At 54.9% G+C, this 20,516-nt stretch overlaps 1 protein-coding gene across 7 annotated transcripts in view; it reads right to left on the bottom strand.

Annotated features, from left to right (window-relative positions):
- CAPN15 (calpain 15) overlaps window positions 1-11,889 on the bottom strand; it is a 66,962-nt gene extending 55,073 nt beyond the window's left edge. For 3 of the 7 annotated variants that reach the window (XM_074597473.1, XM_074597480.1, XM_074597474.1), the window contains exons 1-4: window positions 11,761-11,889; window positions 5,611-6,010; window positions 5,354-5,517; window positions 729-874 (exon numbers count right to left, since the gene is read on the bottom strand). The gene's annotated coding sequence lies outside the window, so the exon portion shown is untranslated. Of the gene's footprint in view, window positions 1-377; window positions 458-728; window positions 875-5,353; window positions 5,518-5,610; window positions 6,011-11,760 lie in introns of those variants that run through there. The other 4 variants (XM_074597481.1, XM_074597475.1, XM_074597476.1 and 1 more) reach the window with 3 other exon arrangements.
- Window positions 11,890-20,516: the final 8,627 nt, after the last annotated feature.

The following is a 20,516-nucleotide window of genomic DNA, read 5'->3' on the forward strand; positions in this document are numbered from 1 at the left end:
AGCCAGCACTACAGGGCAGCCCGAGTGCTGCAGTCTTGGCAGGAAACTCAGGTGTCAGCAAGTTCCTGTTCCTCGCAAAGCTTCTGGCAGGGAGGGGTGGGAAGGTACCTCCAAGGACAGACAGAGGCATAGCTATAACAGGAAGGACAGGCCAGCGGTTGGTGCGCTCAACTGGGACGTGGGAGGCTTCTTCAACACTCCTGCTGGACCACGGAGCTCCCTGTGCCACTCGGGGCATAGTCCTGTGGCTCAGAAAGCACCGCTCACCTCCCAGGGCCAAGAGGTCTTCAGGTTCGCAAGGCACTAGGGCGACAGGCAGCGCACAAGCACCGCAAATGGAGGAGAGGGAAATGGGGAGAAGGGTAAAAATTACCCACCTGTATGTTTGGCGTGGGGTAGCTGGGCTGAGAGGAGAGAGGCCAGTCAGATGCTCTGGCCTTAGAGGAAATCTAAGGGACTGGAAGCTGCAAATGAGCTGTTTTCCAGATGACAGTGAGAAACAAGATTGGTGCGCTACTTGCCGAGATACCATTAGATGAAGTTAGCTGCCTGGAAACAGATTTCCAGATGGGCTGTTAATGACGTAACAAGATAATTTAACCTGGAGTCCTAGACCAGCACAGAGCAGGACCTCACGCTTCATGCTACGCTTTAGCAAAGTCCAGAACAGCAGCACATCTTTCTGGCCACGGACATTAACATGCAAAGGCAAGCTTGTGGATCTTTACCTTCTTCCAGCTGCCTTGAAACTGGTTCTGGCTCAACTTTAACAGAGGAGAAACTCATACACAGCAGCTAAGTTGGGCTGAGCTGCATTTAATGCCCAGCACTGACTCTTCATAAGTATGCAGGCAGAGGAAGAGGCGTCCAAAGCCTGAAGCAAAAGATTGATAGGAAAAGTAGATTTATTGTAGAGGCAGCTTAGCCACAAAGCAACTAGCATCAAAGTCTGACAAAAGTTTCCTCTTCTTCCTTGCACAGGACGCTGTAAACCAGTGATAGATTATCCAGTGAGCTACTGGAAATCTATCACGGTCACTTTGAGAGAGGAGATTATACAGATCTGAAAGGGCAACCAACACCTTAATTACAGGCTACAGGGAGAAAAAGAGGGAGAAGCAGTGGACAGGAAGGTTTCTTCAAAATAAGGGTGAACTTCAAAATCCATCTCCATCAACAGCTGTAGAGCAGGAAGGTCCTTTTCTGAATAAACATGAAAATAGCAACAAAGGCACTGCCGAAGAAGGGTCTGAATGCACACACATTCAAAAAACAAACAAAAAACCAAACCCACAACCAAATCTCTGAAACCCTGGTGCTCCATTAAGTCAATTAACATTGCTTCAATGAAGTGCAACGAGCCGCTTGTATCCTCCAGTTTACTGGCCAATTGTGGCTGACTTTTGAGTGCAGCGTTAACAAAAGCGTGTGGGGGCTGGCACGGCTCATCTCATTAGCAACATCGCGGTAATGCCACAGAAAGACAGACAAGGGGAAGAAACAAAAACAAGACAAGCCAACAGCATCCAACCTTGGGAAGCTTTACCAGCGGATCTCATTTCCAGATCTTTTCCTCCTCGTATTTCTAATCCCCGTAGCAGAGTTCTGTCATCCTACTCAGCTCACAGGCTGCCCCAGCTACAAAACACGCCAGGCTGAAAAATCACCTCGACAGACTGCTTGCTGAGCCTGGTTGCATTATGAAAACAGGAAGCTTTTACTTGCCTGCCACCAATATGCTATGGATTTAAAGGGAAGCAGCATAAGCAGGGATGCTTTGCAGGAAGAACACACACACACACACGGGACTCTTGCCAGAAAAAATGCATCTTGAGTAACACATGTGCTCTTAGTTTCCTCTTTTTTTTTTTTTTTTTTCAGAAAGGTTTAACTACACTCTGGGTTACCCAGCAGCAATAAAACATTTCTTTCCCCTTTCTCACTTACAGCAGAGTGTTGATTGGTAAACAGCAGATCTTCCTGTCTGAGGCTGTGCCAGCCTGTGCAGAACAGAACTGTTGTTATTGCACATTCACAGCTAGAGATAAACATGAATAAGAGCCACGAGAAAAAGCCAGGCACTGGCTCTTCAATACATTGCTTTATCAGGTTCACCTTGATTCAACTGTTTCTGCCAACATCTCTCTCTCCTGAAGGGGCAAGACGGCACAAGTAGCAAGGACAAACGTTAAAAAAGACGACAGAAGTGACAGTAGTGCAAAAAGTGCTCTTCTGTACTCGCTAATGTTCACAAACTGTGCAGCTCAGAACTCCACCTGCACTTAAAATGCTCAAAAGCACAACACTTAAATAAATGGGCCCAGCAAAACCAACCTCCCAAAAAGAAGCAACGGAAAAACAAAGTAGCTTTCAACACATTTCTCAGGACAAATCTGCATCGGGAGTCACCACTGGTGCAGGACATAAAGTTCCAGTGAACCAGGGAAGGAAAAGAATTTGCAAGTCATCTCTCATCTGCAAGATGACACTCTGCAACGGCACAAGTACAATAAACCAGCCCAGGAAAACTGGATACTGGAAGCCAGAGGAGGGTTTCTAACCTTTCAAAGAGCAGATCTCTGGACCAGCTGCTCCAGAAGCACCGGGGAAAAAAAAACAGAGTTAGATCCAACAATTAGTTCCTGGACAAGTTCATGACCTGCACAAGATGACTGTCTTCAGCAGTAAGGAACTGGACTTGATGACCCATGAAGTTCCTCCCAATCACTCGTCAAGCTGAATTTGTAGAGGGCCAGAGGTGCCCAGGCATCACTCAAACACAAGGTCATACCCAAAAGGTCATCAGGGATTGTATCTTCAGATCATGCTAAGCTGACAGATAAGCAGATGAAGAGCTGGCCACTGCAGAAGGGAGGGGAAGAGAGTTGCACCAAGAAGCAGAGTCTCACAGCCAGTGAAAACCCAGGGCACGGACGTGGAAAGCAGTGTCTCAGAGACAGGAGGTGGAGGCGATGTCCCCTGAGCACACTGTCCCCAGACACTCCAGCCACAAGCTTTAATTCTAACACAGATTAGACAGACAGTAAATATGCAATTCGTCCAAGTCACATCCAGCTGCACCCCTTGCTAGCCAGAGCTCCCAGCCTTCACCACACTGCCCCGTCCTGAGCCACAAGGGCCCTTCACAGCGGCAGCAGTTCCTGGGTGCCTCCTCCTGCCATTTGGACTTTCCCAGCTTCACTGGACACCACGTCCCAGTTTCCAACCAGCTGGCCTAGATTTAAACCACCACGTCTCTGGCTGGGCCTCAGGCAAGCGCAGAGGTAGGATACGCCTGACAGACAACAGTGGCATTTGGCATTTCCATCAGAAACAACCGGGAGATAAAAGCATTAAGAATTGCCGAGAACTGCACAAGAGGCTGCCGCCTTCTCCGCGAGCACAGGGAACCAGGAGAGCACAGGGAAGCTGGGACAGGGAGAGTGAAACCCAGAGGGGACAGTTTCTCTTTTAGCACAGCTCAGTTTGATAACCTGATGGGGGAGCAACACGTTACTGCTCACCCCTCTCCTCCTCCACATTACACCCGTACTGTCCTGGGCCATCCAGGTGACGCGGTTTAGTGATGGTTTTTGTCAGGGTTGGGTTGATGGTTGGACTTGATGATCTGACAGGCCCCTTCCAACCGAGGCAATTCTACGATTCTGTGATCCTGAAAAAACCCATGAATCTTTCTGCACGCTGATGTCGTTAGCCGTGCTATTATTTCTGTTAGGAGACGGTATTGTAATTGAAATTATATGACTGGAATAACACCTGGTACAACTGAAGTGACATATATAAGAGTGCCTGACGCTGTTACATATGACAGTGACACTATGATACTCCCCTTTCCTCACCAGAGGAGCTATACTGGCTTACTGTCTCCGTCACAAGCGGCTCCTCTTCTGCTACACCAATATAGCTGAAACTGTAGGATGTGTTCAATTACACAACGCCTTAAGCAATATTTGCCCATGAGAGCATTTATTTGAACAAATATAATGATCACATGAGGAAAATGCTGTACTCCAAGATGAGAGGGCTGAAACATAATGCAGATGCTTTGAGAATGAAGCTGCCTTTGCTACGGCAAAGCCAGCCCTAATGGGCCATCCAAGACACCTCCCCGCAGAGTGACGGAGCTGGCCTCAACCCAGACCAGCTGGCTGCATCCTGAACCCACGTCAACCCGAACAGGCAGATGGAGAGGAGATCACGTTACAGGAGTCACTCTCAAATGCCTTGCAAGACATATCCAGCTGCCTTAACCTCCTGTGGTGCTTCAGACCCCCAACCTTCCCTCCACCAGGCTCTGCTGGCTAAGGCATGCTGCATGGCAGGGTCAGGCAACGGGAACAAGGGCTTTGCGCACCTGAAGTAGCATTTACAAAACACTCCAAGGCTGCATCAAAACCAACCCAAGAGCAGGAACGTTACTTCATCCCTCCCGCAGTTGAGAGCTAGCCATGGCGCAAATCTCAGCTGACATCTGCCTGGTCACAGCCACCACTCAAAGACCACCGTGCTCACAGCCTGGCTTCATTGACCCCGAACGGTAAGAGATTCCTACAGACCTTCTGCTGAAGCTGGACACCAAAGTTGCACAGAGACTCCAGCTCGCCCATATGCATCCAGGCAGACCAGATCAGCCAACACACAGCACACCAGTGTCCATTCAATTAAACCAAAGCCCTGGCCTGGATAGGGCCACATCAGCCTGGCTCATTTGAACGCAAGACCATCACCATCAGATGCTCTCCTGCAGTGGACACTGCAAGCGTATCCTGAAGGTACAAGCTCAGACTGGCTTCTCACCACCTTGTCCTGTCTCTGCAGAGCAGGCTCTGAATCTCCAGGCTGAAAGCAGCCCAGCCACATAAGGTACACCACAGTCATCTCCCTGTCCCAGTCCTGGGCTGGGAACTGCCGCAGCACTGTGGTTATTGCAGGCAAAGCAATGCAGAGTTTCTCAGATTAATGTATTTCCCTGCCCTTGCATTGCCTCAAACACACCCTGGGACAGTCACACAGTTTCCACAGCTTAAGATTGCAACGTCCTGGAAGACCCCACATTTTCTCTTCCACTCTTACAGTTTCTCCTTCGCCATGAGAAAACCAGGGGACACCAGTATCCCCACCCATAAGAGCACGTGGCCTTCACGCACGCAGACATTGAGGAGAGGGAAACACTCAAAGAAGGAAACAAAACAAGGAAGAAAGACAAGTACGACAGGCGTGGGAGACAAGAAGCGGGGTAACCGTGCTTACGAACCAGAGGAGAAAAGCTTTTTTTCCTTTCAGCCCCTCCCAGCCCAGCACAGAGCCCGCTGCAGTCAGAAAAGCCTCTTACCCAACACGGTTTCTGCTCTGCAGGTCCCAGTTGGTGGGAGGTCAGCCTGGTGTCCCTGGAATCGAACGGCTGCTGTCGGCACCGGCTGAGCGGCCCGCTTGGAGGAGCATGCTAGACGGTCTCTGCACACCCCGTCTGTTCAGAGGAGCGGCTGCTGCACCAAGCTGGGGAACAGAGAGGAAAGGCAGGCACGTAAGAATAAATGGCTGCTGAGACTCCAGGCTGAGCAGCATCTCGCACCAGCGCACGCAACCAACCTCACATTTTAGGTCACTCAATCAGCATCCACTTGAACTTGAGCTCTCAGAAGCCTCTGTGCTTCCCGCGGCATCCAGCTGGCGACGGGCTGGAGCTCGGTCCCGCCTGGAGACAGGAGCCACTCTGTTGTGGGTCGACTCAGATTCTTCACTTGTGGTTTCAGAACCTTTGGCGGTGACTTTATAGTTCTGTTCCCACCACTGGCCTTACTCTCCCTGACGGCAGCTGCTGCTTAGCATTCTGGCAAGAGCTGTCGTCGTAGCAGGTAACACAACACCTCAGGAGCACAGCGGGATCTTAACGATAAGGATTCTGGACAGCTCTCGACAATTAGCAACAGGGCAGGATCTCCCAAGGGGTCTGGATGTGAACGCAGGGACGTCTGGAGGGGCACACTGCCTGAATGTTCAAATGAAGAAACAGATGTTAATTACTCCGCATGGCCAGGACATCGTTAGCAGTTACATCGACTGGATATTCAAAAGTACAAATTCCTCTGATTATGTCAAATGTGCCCATCCCACCCCCAGAAGGCATTGCGTTTGAGTACTCGCCTTGGCAAACCTCCCTCCCCCAAGACATTTCCTCTTCCCCCTTCATATTCTCTGCTCTCCAAACAACCTCTTTTAATGAAATTTATACTTTGCGAAAGCACTGTCTCCTTTGGGACGGGCTTTTATCAGACAGAGGCAACAAGAACCCTTATCCATAACTGTCTGGCTCACCAGCGCTCTCTCACTTTCTCTATTTTAGACTGGGGAGGGCACAATAAAGCAAAGAAGGATTCAGCCAGAACAATGTGATCGCTGAGCCTCTTTGGGAGCGCGGCAGCAGCCCGCAAGAGCCACAGACCCAGTTCTGCCCCCGCCACCTTGCCCGCTCTCCCCACAGCCACACCACCAGGTGCGGCACGATGCCCCTGGGGCAGGTTATGGTCAATTCACAAAGAGCTTTTCTCTTCCAGCGCTCTGCACCCCTGAGATTTCCAGGCAGTGGGGAAAAGACGAGCTGTGGTGGACATCTGGGCACGTGCCACTAATGGAATCAAACTAGCAAATGTTCCAGAGCGTGCAAGAGACGCCACTGGGGGACCAGCAAAAAGTAAATAAGGGAGTGACTAAGGTTCAAAAGGACCAGCCTGATTCTTTTAGCCTAAGGGTCTGTACAACACCGGCTAGGTAGGGAACTCCAGGCACACAGCTTCTCCAGGGCGCCCAGTCGAGCCGCTCCTGCTCACTGGAAAGGCTTAAGGCTTACGAGAGCTAAAGAGACGGAGACAAACACCAGAGGACAGAGGACCACAAATGCCTACATCAATCTATGTGACACCACGTCATTTTTCTTGCAGGAGACGTGGTTGCACACGCATGGGCTAGGAAGAGAAACCGCTTAACACCCAGCAGCTTAAAATAAAGCCTTTTGGCTGTGCTGAAATTCCAAGGACTGTCCGAGCTCTGCCCACTGGCCTGAGTCTTGCGGGCAGGTGACCGATGTGGACAAGCTGGAGAGCAAGACCTTGACCACAATTGGTGCTGCAGCCTCGCCAGAGAGCAGAGCTGCCCCAGCGGGGAGGATACGGCCCAGCACACAAGGACCCTTGTGATGTCTTCCCACTTCCACGGACCAGCACAAAGACGGGGGAGTTAACTTGTGCCCTGGCAAAGCTGTCTGAGAGTTAGCTCCTCTGCAAACCCTTTTGTTACGTGAGCAGAAGGACCTTCTGCTGTCAGAGGAACACAACACAACGCAAGTTGGGAAGCTGCCTGTGATATCCTCAGTAAACCAAAATCATCTGGGCTGGCGCTGGGAACAAGATGCTGAAGGGGAAACTTTGGTGCCGCAGGCAGTGCCATGTTAGAAATGCAGCTGGGCAGTATCACCGGAGGGGGACGACAGCTTTTTGTAATGTCTCGATCTCTATTTTACCGAAGAGAGCATGTATTGATAACCCTGCGGCTTGGGTAAGGGCTGCTAACCCCAAGAGTGGGGCGAGAAACCAGCCTGGCCCCACTGCCACAGTGCAATCACCACTTCCTCTAACGCCGATGCTGATCAGACCCACAGCGTTTAGGCTTGCTACAAACAGGGCTGCATTGCAGGAACAGAAAAGCTATTTCTTTTTTTTTAATTATTATTATTTTTATGAATACACATTAGAGTTTACACCACTGGCAAAGCGCACAGGCATGCATTTGGAGAGGGACACAGATATGGTTGCAATACTCTTTTTAATGTGCAAGCCTAAAGACTCGGCTTCAGTTTTTAGAAATCAAACTTGATCATCTCAAGCTGGCAAAAATAGCCCCGTGTTCCCTCAAGTTATTTTCTTTTCAACGAGGCAGGGTACAGCACAATAGGAAATATCAGCAGTTATGTACTCAACCTCCAGAAACCCAAAGGGCCAATTCTAGCAACCCACGGCAGCTTTCCAATCCTCCCTGATCTATTTGCCGGAATTAGACTGAAAAGCATGCTGCCCCCAAGCCATTCAGCAAACTCCACGTCCCGCTAATTACATCAATATAAATGTATTATCTTGGCTGTCAAACATCGGCTGCCTGAACAGGACGACGCTCTGCAATATAAATGCAGGAAAACAATTGCTCTTTCTGCTGGTGACACATTTCTTTGGATCTTATTTCCTTTCCAGGGCTCCCCCTTCTCCCTTCTGCCCAGGCACCAGGGCAGCAGCATTTTTTCCAGAGCAAGAGGAAATGGCACACAAAAACCCTCCTCATCCTCTAAGCGACCAAACACAAGCAAATTTCGGGAACGCCACCGGCATTTCCTATCAGCCCAACCTGAGAGCTGCCAATGCACGGGGAGCTGCGAAGGCAAGAGTTAAACGTTTCTCGTGCTCAGGCAACAGCCCTTCTGCCTTCCTTGGCTCCCTCAGCTGCCATTGCTAAATACAAGGCGAGCGACAGCACTCCAAATAGCAATGACAGCACGAAAGAAATTTGGTAGGAGCATCCATCCTGCTCCTCCCTGCCTGGCTGGGTGACGGTGGCCTGGGAAGAGCTGCGTGCTCTGGCAGGGTCCAACAGCAACCAGCACGGCTGAGGCAAACGCGGGCAGATCCAGGAGGCTTCTGGGGAGCAGGCAGGCAGCACATCTCGCTCTGAAGAGTAGGATTATGACGGAAAACGAGGAGGAAGCCACTGACTCACCTGTCCCACCCGCATAAGCAGCTTTCTCAAGGCTGCACTGTATATGACCTTTCTCAGAGCCCCACGTTCCAGCAAATGGGCTGTTCACAAGTTTCCTGCCAGCACTGGAGAGAGCCGCCTCGGCAGGACACCGGGCTCCGACACACGCTTTCCAAACCAGCCTCCTCTCTCCCTGCCCTCAGGTCTGACCACAGGCAGCCCCAGCCCTTCGCTCCAGCCTCCCCCTGCTTCGAAAAGACCCTCACTCGGAGAAATGCCACAGGATCCGTTCCTTCCCCGATCCCTCCGCTCACAGAAAGGGTCAGAACAAACCCAGAAATGAACAAAAGCCTCAGATGAAGGGGGAAGATGGGAGGAAAAAAGCATTTCTCCCGCTTGCACCTCACCTGATGAGGTCCCTGCTGGCGGAGATCAGCACGGCCGCGTCGGCCGGCCCAGGGACTGCCTGGGTCTCTCTTGAGGCCTCACGTGCAACCGCTGCAAACTTGGCAAGCTCCCACAAAATCTCCAGGACGGATGAAAGCAGCGCATTTTCCACAAGATAAAGCCAATCGCGCTGAGCTGGCTGAGGCAGCACCAGGGCCCAGGCTGTTTCCCTCTGCAAAGCCAGCAGTATTCAGAGAAAAGATAAAGGGTGCCCAGAGCAAAGATAAAGGGCGCCCAGGAGAGCCAGGGAGGGGTAACCAGTGCATCTCATAAGGCCATCCAGGCCCCTCCATGGGGTCACCCAGCCCTTCCGCTACCGGGAGACAGCTTCGAGCCTGGGCAGGACGCCCAACCTTTTTTATGTGCAACTTTAGCAGTTTTGGTTCGTTTTTCAATATTTATTCTGACTCAAAAGACATTATGCCTGGCCCATGCCTCGGGTTCCCTTACGCACCAAGTCACGAGGTTCAAGGAAGCTGCATCCTTTCCTGCCAAAGCAATATGGCTTCGCAAACACAGCAAGTCGCATCAAACCTTCAAAAGCCTCTCCAGCCCTCCAACCCCAGCTGGGGAAGGGAGCAATGTTGGGTCTTGCCTTCTGCCTCCAACTCTTAAAGCCTGGGACACAAACAGAAGCTGATGCAACTTTAAACTAGTTAATATTCCCATGAACATAAAATCACGGTAATTTGAATGATGACTCTCTGGCATGTGTTACGCTACTGCAGCTCCTTCCTCAGGCAGAGCTCAGTCCTGGTTCACGCACGGGCACAAGCCAGACAGTGGGTCTCAAGAAACGGCCATGCAAAAGCCACCAGCAGACTCACAGCATCATAGAATGGTTTGGGTTGGAAGGGACCTTAAAGCCCACCCAGTGCCACCTCCTGCCCTGGGCAGGGACACCTCCCACCACACCAGGTTGCTCCAAGCCCCCTCCAACCTGGCCTTGAACACCTCCAGGGATGGGGCAGCCACAGCTTCTCTGGGCAACCTGGGACAGGGGCTCACCACCCCCACAGCAAGGAATCTCAGGAGGCCCGTCTGCCACTCGGCCACCCTCCTACCACGGATCTGCTCCAGATTAGGAAAGGTGGCATCTCCCACAGAGTACAGCCCTGAAGCACAAGTCCCTAAGCATCCCAGTTGACAATGTGCAAAGTATGGCAAGATCTCTGTGTTCAGATCGACAAGGGCAACAGTCTGGGATCTGCAACCTATCTCCATCAGCCATCTCCACCTTGGCTCTCTCTAAATGCATCTCCTGGTCTCCAGTACCTCCTGACTGTCCCACAGCAGTGCACCACTGTTCCCGCACGAACGCCCCAGCCCACATACAGTAAGCACTTCTCAGATAACCTTCTGTCCGACCATGAAAAACCACCCATCCGCATCCCGGGCCTGAAGGCCTAACAGAGTGCTGAGCGCCAGCGGAGATTTCGATCTGAAAAAGGGCTTGGAGGAAACAATCTGACATTTCAAACGCAGCGCGTGCATCACTCCATCTCCCCCAACAGTTCACCAGATGACCACCCCAAAACATTCGGTTCCCGGTGCTTGGGAGGGAAGAGCTGTACCCCAGCAGCTGGCGCAGGGGGGAGAGGAGAGCTGCTGAGAAAATGGAGAGGCCGGCCAGCATACAGAGCCTTTTCCAGCTGCTCTAACAGGCTTCTGCATCCAGGGTCGGTAGGCTGACACACTTAGAACTGCAGCTGAGCTGACGTGCGGTAAAATCCAGGGGTCCTGGCAAGGCATCGGGGCCCAAACAGCCTTAGGATGCTTCAGAGAACCAAGCACAAGAGCCAGCCAACCAATTCCGAAGGGCAAACTCGCAAATGCTTCAGAAACTCTGCGCAAAACCCCGCTTAGCCCCCAGCAGACGGGTTTCTAAGCTGCATGTTGGAGCGCAGACTGAAGGACGGGGGTCCCCGGTTCTGCCGGGAGCTCTGCCGTGGCCCCGTGCCGGCCCTCAGCCGTGCCCGTTAACCGCCACAGCGATGCCGCCCTGCCCGAGCGGCACCGGGAGGCTCGGTCAGCCCCTACCCTGAGCGGAGACAGGCCGGGGAGCGACTGCAGCGCGGGGGTGCACGAAGCCTCCCCCGTCTCCCCGGGGACCCTCCAGTTGGTTAAAACTGAGGCGGGACGAGGTTTACCCGGAGGAAGGGATCTGAGGTACTTGGGGGGCAGCCGCAGCCCCCGGCTCACCTCACCGACCCCCCCAGCAGCCCCAGAGCCCCGCGGCGGGATCCCCGGCACCAGGTCCCCCCTCAGCAGCGGGACCCCCGGCGCCGGGTTCCCCCTCAGCAGCAGGACCCCGGGCACCATGTGTATCCCTCCCCCCCCCGCGCCTCCCCGGCCTCCAGGCCCGGCTCCCGTCGCCCCCCCGCGGCCAGCCGGGCTGGGGCCCACCAGCAACAGGTTGTGCGGGGCGGCCCGGGGGAGGCCGGGGCCCAGCCGGAGGCTCCAGCCGGGAAAGCCCTAAGCCGGCGGCGCCGCTGGGAGCCGCGGCGGGAGGCCCCGGCCGGCCCGTCCCCGCCTCCCCCCGCCGCCGCTTACCTGGGGATGAAAACGGCCGCGCTGCTGCTGTCGTCCCCCCCCGCCCCGGCCCCGCACTTTCCCCCGGGCAGGGCAACTTCCACCCCCTCCCTCCCGCCTGCCCGCCCGCCGCGGCGCCCGGCCGCTCCGCCGGCGCCTTCCTCCCGCTCGGCCGGCAGCCCGGCCTGCCCCGGAGTCCCTGCGCCCGCCCTTACGCCGCCGCCGTGGCGTAGCGCCCCGTTCCGGCCTGCGGGCGCTACGGCACGGAAACAGCGCAGAGCGCGTCGTGAATAGGGCGGGGGGACTACAAGACCCGAGGGGCGCCGGGCAGAGGAAGCGGAAGACGGCGGCGGAGAGGGGCGCGCCGGGAGCGGTGGTTCGAGGCCGGGGCGCGGCCGAGAGCGGGGGGTCCCCCGGCGGGAGCGGCGGAGGGATGCGGCGAGGGGCGGCCGGTAGCGGGGGGCCCTGCGGGGAGGGCGAGGACTACAACTCCCAGGGTGCTTTGCGCGGGGGGGGATAGCGCCCCCCCTTCGGGCGGGGGACGTCCAGGCCGGGCCGGGGCTGGCGGGCCCCGCGCGAGGGGTCAGTCGGGGCCTGGGGCTGGAGGGGTTGTCACAGCACCACGGCATGGCGGGGGGAAGGACCCTCGGAGATCATCCACTCCAGCCCCCTGCCAGAGCAGGGTCACCCAGAGCAGGTGGCACAGGAACGCGTCCAGGCGGGTTTGGAAGGAGACTCCACCACCTCTCTGGGCAGCCTGTGCCAGGGCTCTGCCACCCTCACAGGAAAGAAGTTCCTCCTCATGGTTAGGTGGAACTTCCTATGCTCGAGTTTGTGCCCGTTACCTCTTGTCCTGTCCCCGGGCACCACTGAAAAGAGCCTGGCCCCATCCTCCTGACACCCACGTTTTAGTTATCGATCAGCATTGATGAGATCCCCTCGCGGTCTTCTCCAGTGTCCCGCTCTGGGGTCCTCAGCACAAGAAGGACACGGAGCTGTTGGAGCAGGGCCAGAGGAGGCCCCGGAGATGCTGGGAGGGCTGGAGCCCCTCTGCTGTGAGGACAGGCTGAGAGAGCTGGGGGGGTTCAGCCTGGAGAAGAGAAGGCTCCGGGGAGACCTTGGAGCCCCTTCCAGTCCCTAAAGGGGCTCCAGAAAAGCTGGGGAGGGACTCTGGATCAGGGAGGGGAGCCATGGGACGAGGGGGAATGGTTTTACACTGCAAGAGGGGAGACTGAGATGAGATCTGAGGAAGAAATCCTTGGCTGTGAGGGTGGTGAGCCCCTGTCCCAGGTTGCCCAGAGAAGCTGTGGCTGCCCCATCCCTGGAGGTGTTCAAGGCCAGGTTGGAGGGGGCTTGGAGCAACGTGGTGTGGTGGGAGGTGTCCCTGCCCAGGGCAGGGGGATGGAATGAGATGATCCTTAAGGTCCCTTCCAACCTAAACCATTCTGTGATTCTATGGTTCTTCAGGCTAAACAGTCCCAGGTCTCTCAGCCTTTCCTCAGCAGAGAGATGCTCCAGTCCCCAGTCATCTTCATGGCCTCCACGGGAGTCTCTCCAGCAGTTCCCTGTCCTTCTTGAACTGGGGAGCCCAGAACTGGACCCAGTACTGCAGATGTGGCCCCACCAGGGCAGAGTAGAAGAGGAGGATGACCTGGCTGCTGGCCATGCTCTTTCTAATGCCCCCAAGGAGACCATTGGCCTTCTTGGCCACATGGGCACATTGTTGGTTCTGAGCTCTCAGATGGAGAAGACCTTTTCTTCTTGGGGTACACGAACCCCTGGGTGTGTCCCATCTGCTGCCCCGGGGAAGACGCCAGCGTTAGGAGATGGAGGATTAGGGCTGGGGCGTGCCCGGCGCAGAGATCAGAAGCCCGGGGCTGAGCAAAGCCGGGCTTCCTGCCCTTCCCACAGCCCAGCCGCCTTGGAATGAAGCGCTGAACCCTGCCTAATTACAGCTCTTAATGACCTGGCGGCACATGAAGCAAACCTGAAACTGGCACAGAGTTGCTTGAGCCCTGGAGGACATGTGCAGCTGTGGTTCAGCTTGGGAGCGCAAGGAGCCATGCCGGCGGGGAGGAGGAGAGCCTGGGTGGCCCTTCCCAAAGCTCTCCCCCATGGACCGCAGCCCTTGGGTGTTGCTGCTCCACCGGGTACGTACAGGTGGGGTCTGCTCCTCCGTCCAGCATCAAATCTCCATCTCCCCGCTTTGAGTTCACGGACATCCCAGCCCTCTGCCAGACTCAACCTGTTTAAGAAGCACCTTCAAACCATCCCGCCCCACTGGGACGAGGAGTGGGAGCAGTGGGTGCAGCACCTGCCAAGCTCAGGGCGCACGGAAGCTCCCCTCCCGGGGTCACAAGTGAAAACAGGGCGGGAGGGGATCCCAGCTGGGAACAAGCCAAGCCAACCCGGCACACAGACATGCGAAATAAATGGGTTGTCGTTCCAGCAAAGGCAGCGTTGTTCATGCACCGCTCTTGGAAAGGGGCATTAATGGTTGCTAAATGAAAAAGGACAGCTGCTTACTAAGGGAAATTTTATCTTCAGGCTGACCTTCCCGAAGGGCACCCGAGGCTTTCTGTGCAGGCAGTTATGGTACGAACACGTTTGGGAGACCCGTCAGTCTTCTGTAAAGAGGATGCAGGGACCAAAAGCCAAGTGGGTAGATTTTGCTTCTGGTCATCTCCCTGTAAGATGTAACTGTTAGTCATTATCGATGCATTTATTTGCAGACAGAGCTTTTCGAGAGGCTGCAGAAGCAGTTCTCCCTTTGTTCTTCGGGGGTGGACCAGGGGAAGAGCAGTCCCTGCTGCCCTCACTCACAGGCGGGTTTCCTGGACTGGGGGAATCGCAGGGCTCTGCCACCCTCACAGGAAAGTTTTTCCTCATGTTCAGACAGAATTTCCCATGTTCCAGTTTGTGCCCATTGCCCCTTGTCCTGTCACTGGGCACCACTGAGAAGAGTCTGGCCCCATCCTCCTGACACCCACCCTTTAGATATCAACGAGCATTGACGAGATCCCCTCTCGGTCTACCCTTCTCCAGGCTGAACAGCCCCAGGTCTCTCAGCCTTTCCTCAGCAGAGAGGTGCTCCAGGCCCCTCAGCATCTTCGTAGCCTCCACTGGACTCTCTCCAGTAGTTCCTTGTCCTTCTTGAACTGGAGAACCCAGAACTGGACCCAGTACTGCAGATGAGACCCCACCAGGGCAGAGCAGAGGGGGAGGATGACCTCCCTCCACCTGCTGGCCACGCTCTTTTTAATTCTCCCCAGGAGACCATTGGCCTTCTTGGCCACAAGGGCACATTGCTGCCTCATGGGCAACTTGCTGTCCACCAGGACTCCATGGTCCCCCTCTCTGCAGAGCTGCTCTCCAGCAGGTCAACCCCTAACCTGTGCTGGTGCAGGGGCTTATTCCGCCCAAGGTATAGGACACTACGCTTGCCCCTTGTTGAACTTCAATAGGTTCCTCTCCAGCCTGTCCAGGTCTCCCTGGGTGGCAGCATGGCCTTCTGGTGTGTCAGCCACCCCCCCAGCTTTGTGTCATCAGTGAACATGCTGAGGGTGCCCTCTGTCCCCTCACCCAGGTCGTTGATGAACACATTGAACAAGACCGGACCCAGTACTGACCCCTGGGAAACACCGGTAGGTTCAGGCCTCCAACTGGACTTTGTACCAATGGGGAAAGGGTGAATTTGGGCTTAGAAAGAAACCGCTGGTGACACCATGGTGGCTCTTTCAAGTAAGACATCTCACCGTCTAAACTAACGGGAGCTTGGGCGCTCAGCTCACAGTGACACATTTGGACACCATTCAGCGCCGGCACAATGGTACCTGGTGCCACGTGAGGTACCCGAGGGTGGCCGAGATGTCCACGCAAATCTGCGACACGTCTCACCAGAGCTATCGGACATCTTCATCCTTAGTACCTTCACCCTTACTGAGCCGCGGTTGGAGACAAGGAAGGATCCTCAAAGCACGTAAAATGTCACTGCACGCCACTGAATTAAGCCCCTTTTGTTACGCATATGATTATTATTAATTGAGACGTGAGAAGTATGACTGCATAGCACCGAGTGAAGAACGGAGTGTGCAGACTCGCAAATGCACACAAGTGTGCAGGGTTCCAGCATCGTATCTACACGGTACAAAAACCCAGCTGCTGACATCCAGCTCTTCTGGCACAGCGTTCCTGGCTGAAATCACATTAGCAGCTTGGCCCTCTGTATTTGGAGAATAAACGTATAAAACACTTTGCCCAGCTACAAAGCGATGTCAAGTACTGGATGAATGCCAGCGTGCTCTGTTAGGAAGTCACATGAACTGGGATTGACATCACCGAATTTCAGATGTAGAGACTGAGGCATGCAAATTGCACTGTCCATCACGTCTTCATCCCTGAGCAACGGAGAAAGACGGAGGATTCCAGTTATTCCAGGTAAGTTCCTGTTTCTGTCATTGATTATAAAGAGAATCAAACATTCGGCCGGCACATCAATATTCCAGAGAGCTGCGTTCCTGGAAAGGAATGCCTTAGTAGCACTGACAGCCTCGCTGAAGGCAAGGTGAACGTCATCCTCCTCTGCCCCGATCAAACCTCGTCATCTTATCACAGAAAGCAATCACATTTTTCAGGCACTATAACTCCATGCTGACCGTTCCCCACCTTCTCTTCCACCTGCCATGCCTTCCACAAGGACTCATTCCATGTTTTTTCCTGGGGCCTGAAGTGAAGATGGCTGGCCTGTAGCTGCCTGGGTCATCCTGAGCCTTTTTTGATGACGGTGCAAAACTTGGCTTTCCTCCAGTCATAGAATCACAGAATAGTTTGGGTTGGAAGGGACCTTAAAGATCATCTAGTTCCACCCCCTGCCCTGGGCAGGGACACCTCCCACCACACCAGGTTGCTCCAAGCCCCCTCCAACCTGCCCTTGAACACCTCCAGGGACGGGGCAGCCACAGTTTCTCTGGGCAACCTGGGCCAGGGGCTCACCACCCTCACAGCCAAGAATTTCTTCCTCAGATCTCATCTCAGTCTCCCCTCTTCCAGTTTAAAACCGGTCCCCCTCGTCCCATGGCTCCCCTCCCTGATCCAGAGTCCCTCCCCAGCTTTCCTGTCACAAAGGCTCTCCTCCGTTCTCCACGACTTTTCAAACCTGATGGAGAGCAGCTCTGCAAGAGCATCAGCCAGTTCTCCCAGTGCCCCAGGCCGCAGCCTGTCCGGCCCCATGGACTTGCGCAGTCAGGATCCGACAAGCAAATGTCACGTGAATCCTCACAGGTTCTACTGTATGTCATCGTAGACAGAGGTGGGTGCTGAGATAGCTCCATACCCTCAGCGTCTCCTCCTCTGGTAAGCGAGCTCGCCTGGCTCTGACGTTGAGCTGGTACGCAACGGGATACCCCCCGGGGGTGGGAGCAACTGGGAGCTGGCCTGGTGCAGACCCAGCTCACCAAGCATGAAGGATGGCACGCCCAGGGTCGACGAGGACCAGGGGATGCACAGGGAGGCTTCTTGGCCAACTTCTTGCAGCCAGTGCCAGAACCAGCAGCTCCTGCTCAAGGCGCAGCAGGGGAGAAAGAGAGGAAGGGCTACTGTGTTCAACCACCCGAGGATCTCCCTGTCCTTGTTTCCCGAGACACCAAGCTTTTAACAAGCATTTACCTCCTGCTCAGCCTCCAGTTTACCCCAGCTTGGGACCAGCAAGTGACTCTTTTCTCAACCCTCAACCCTCTCCTTTGCAGCTGAGGAACAAGGAGGTCCTGATGGCTCTCCAAAGGGCTGGGCATAGGGTCCATCACCTCTTTGGGAGGAGGTCTTCCTCCATGTGTCCTTGAGCTGTTGTAATGGAAGGCTTTTTGCAACAAGATGGGTGCAAAGAAATGTAACTCCTGGCTAAATAAATAACACGTATATGCGTATCTATCGCTGATCAGAGTGATATCTTTTCAGCAAGTAGGTATCTCAAAAGAAAGCTGGATAGAAGATGTACTCCTGCATGTACATGGTGTACGTGTGTGTGTAAAACACGGATTTAAGGGAACCCAAAAGACTCGATTCCATTGTCAAGATAATGAGATGGTGGAGGCCCCATCCCTGGAGACATCCAAGGCCAGGTTTGATGAGGCTCTGAGCAACCTGATCTAGTTGAAGGTGTCCCTGCTCACTGCAGGGGGGTTGGACTAGATGGCCTTTAGAGGTCCCTTCCAACCCAACACGTTCTATGATTCTATGATAATGAATCACCCATGTTGAGTGCAAGAGGGAAATAAGACTCAAAGAACTGCAGAGGTGTAACTGAGGTGCAGAGCTCCCGGGGCAGCAGCCACGCTGTATTTGAGGAGCACATCGGCCGTCAGCAGCACGGTGTCTCCCAGCGGCCGGGCGGCCCTCCTGCTCGCTGCGTGCCACAAGCCGTCGCCTTCAGCAGGACGGGCGAGACGGGGCGATGGACGCACCTGCCGTAACGGCGCCAGGACACGTTCCGTGTTCTCTGCTTAGTCTTTTTTTGGTGGGCTCCTGACACTCAAACCCCTCCCCACCTGAGGGAGAGGTCTCTGTTCCCCCTACTCAGGGAGTGTTATCTGCTCTAAAACCCACAGGTGAGCCTGGGGCCCCACAAGCTGACCCACACATGGCCTCAAGACATGGGACTGAGTCTGTGGCCTAGAACAGCCACCTGGGACCCACATCGTAGGGACGTGGGGCATCAGGGTGGCTCTAGGGGTGTGGGGATGTCCATGGGACTCTGGGGGTATTACGGGTTCCCTACAGTCCCGTGGGAACCTGTAAGAGACGGCCTGTAAATTCCCTGCGGAGGGGCAGGAGGCCCTCCAAGCCCTCAATGGAATGCCTCAAACGCTCGCAAGGAAATAAATAATGCAGGCCCGGCTTTCAAAGAACTGATAAGGCTCACCCTTCTGGCGCCTGAAAGTGTGGGAGAGCTGTCTTGTCAAGACAGGATAGTTCTGCCACTCGTGTGGCGAGCTCGCTAGTTCTCAGTTCTCGAGGCCATTGTGTCCGATGAGTGACCTTTGCTTCATTCTCCACGAAATGCATATGAAAGTGCACACCCTGCATATGCTAATGAAGATTATAGAGATCATGGTAAACACGTATGACTACAGCACTCGTCTCTCCGCCCAAATCATGCTACACGTCACCTGGGAGAAGGGAGAAACCTCAGACGAGGCTGTCCTCGGCAAGGGGGGCGGACCGTGCTAATTCAGCAAACGTAAAAGGGGAAAATAAGTGCCCCTAGGGGGGAATCAAGAAGAAAGAGAAGAAGATAGTGCCTGGGAAGATTCTTCTCAAGAGAGAAGACCGTACCTGGGAAGATTTTTCCAAGAGAGAAGAAGATTATGCCTGGGAAGATTCCCTGAAAAAGACGCTGGAACCAGGACCGGTGATCTCTTTATCTCTGTCTTTTCCTTTCTCTGTCCCTCGGTTTGTCTTTTCTCTTGGAGTTGTGAAGTAATGACCTTAAGTACCACTTGCCATAAGTTGTCCTACACCTGCTGTTAAGTAACACGACGCACACCTCACCATTTGCCATCATTTGTTATACACCTCACCAATTACCGTGGACTTGTTGAGACCTATACTAACCATTTTGGGAAGCTAATAAATGTTTCTATACGGACCTGGAGATTTATCTCACCTTAGTCCGCGCTGTTGGGAACTTACGAATCTGAAGTCACTTATCCCCCCAGTCTTTCCTGGGAGTGGGAGGTGACAGAACGCTCACTAGAGGAGGAGGGAGAAGCGTCAGGGCTTCCTTGGGGGAATCTGGGAGCCCTGGGGGTATCCCCATGGGTGTGGGGTGTCCGCAGGAGGTGTCGTAGTCCCCAGTTCCTCACAAGCATTGCAGAAGTCCTGCAGGGGGACCTTGGAGATGTGGGGTACCACGGCCAGTCTCCCATTAGCGGGGTTGGGAGTGCCCCCAGTGGTCACTCACTCACCGGGGGGGGGCGGGGCAGTGGGCTCGGCCTTATCCTTGGGGCAAGGCGTGCGGTGGCGGGGGCCAGGGGCAGCATCCCTGTCGGCGTTGGCGTCGTGGTCGGCCAGGCTGAGCAGCAGCAAGTTGGTGCAGGCAAAGCTTCGCTTCGGGGTGCCGTAGTTTTGGGGGAGGAGCGCTCCGGGGGATCTCCGCCCTGGAGGGACTGACACACCGTAGGGCAGAGGTAGTAACAGGGACCCCCATGGCCATGGGGCAGGGACCCCCATGGTGGTGGGAAGCAAGCGCAGGTCTCAGTCCTCCTGTGGCCCCCACAACCCCTCTACTAGCCCCACTGCCCCCTGATAACCCTTAATAGCCCCCATCGACTCCCCAGTCTCCCCCTCGACTTTCTACTGCCCCCCAACAGCTCCCGCCGACTCTCCAGCTCCCCCAGGGACCCTTGAGCTTCCCCAGTGTCCCCCTCCAGAGCCCCCCAGTGATGACCAGGAGGATCCCATTGCCTTCTCACAGCCCAGAGCTGCCCCTCCACTTTATTCCCCACCGGCCGTCCCACCCTGAGCTGCCTCTTACCCGAGGAAAGAGACAGAGGCGGACCTGGTGAGGGCCTGGGGGGCACCCGGGCCCAGCAGGCACCTGGGGGCTGCGGGCTGAGCGTGGGTGCTCAATGTGGGGTCCATGGCCTCCCTGATCACCTTCACCTGCAGGGGAGTTTTTACCCCTGTGCTGGCCGTGGCCCTGCTGGTGCGAGTCCCTGCCGCGGCTGCCCCCCAACAGACAGCAGAGGGGCTCCTGCCAGGCACCTTGACATCCCAAAAAC

The sequence above is a fragment of the Larus michahellis genome, chromosome 8 (genome assembly GCF_964199755.1).
Source record: "Larus michahellis chromosome 8, bLarMic1.1, whole genome shotgun sequence".
Taxonomy (NCBI): domain Eukaryota; kingdom Metazoa; phylum Chordata; class Aves; order Charadriiformes; family Laridae; genus Larus; species Larus michahellis.